This window comes from Brassica oleracea, chromosome C9 (assembly GCF_000695525.1).
Source record: "Brassica oleracea var. oleracea cultivar TO1000 chromosome C9, BOL, whole genome shotgun sequence".
Lineage (NCBI taxonomy): Eukaryota > Viridiplantae > Streptophyta > Magnoliopsida > Brassicales > Brassicaceae > Brassica > Brassica oleracea.
Window position 1 is genome coordinate 27553486 of NC_027756.1, and position 611 is coordinate 27554096.

Here is a 611-nt window from a genome sequence, read left to right on the forward strand (position 1 = left end):
TCGGTGAACCAAGTTAGGGCCGGTCCTTCTAGGGTTTCGACGAAGAGTTGGCAAAAGCCGGTGTCTTTGTCTTCGTCGGTCAGGTTTGCGCGCCACATCGCTATGTTGAAAGACGTGACGTGAGTTGAAGGGTCAGAGAGACCTTTGAAGGTTGGAAGACGGAGTTTCTCCATCTTCTGTAGCTGCACGCCGGTAACCTTTTGCGTGAAGGGTGTACGAAGAGATTCCGCGAGTACATGCTCGATTTGGGGCGCGGACGTCGTCACCTGGTGGATCTTCGAATTGATGTCGAGGACCGACTGTTTCAACGCGGCTAGTTCGCTTGCGGTGTGCGCGTTGATGTCGTTACCGGCGCTTTGGTTATCGTTATCCCGCGTAGGTGCTATGTCGGTGGTTCGTTCTGTGGCGAACAGGTGTCGACGATACTGCGCCATTGAAGCTTCGGCGTTTGCAGCGAGAGGAGCAAGGATCTTTGCTATCGCCGTGATTTGGTCAACTGTCGACTTCTGCGCCGCTTCTTGTAGGGCGAGGCGTGCCAGGATAGTTTCCATAGACGCATGATGGGGAAGTGGAGTTACTGGTGTAGGCGTAGGTGTCACCTCTGGAGCCGG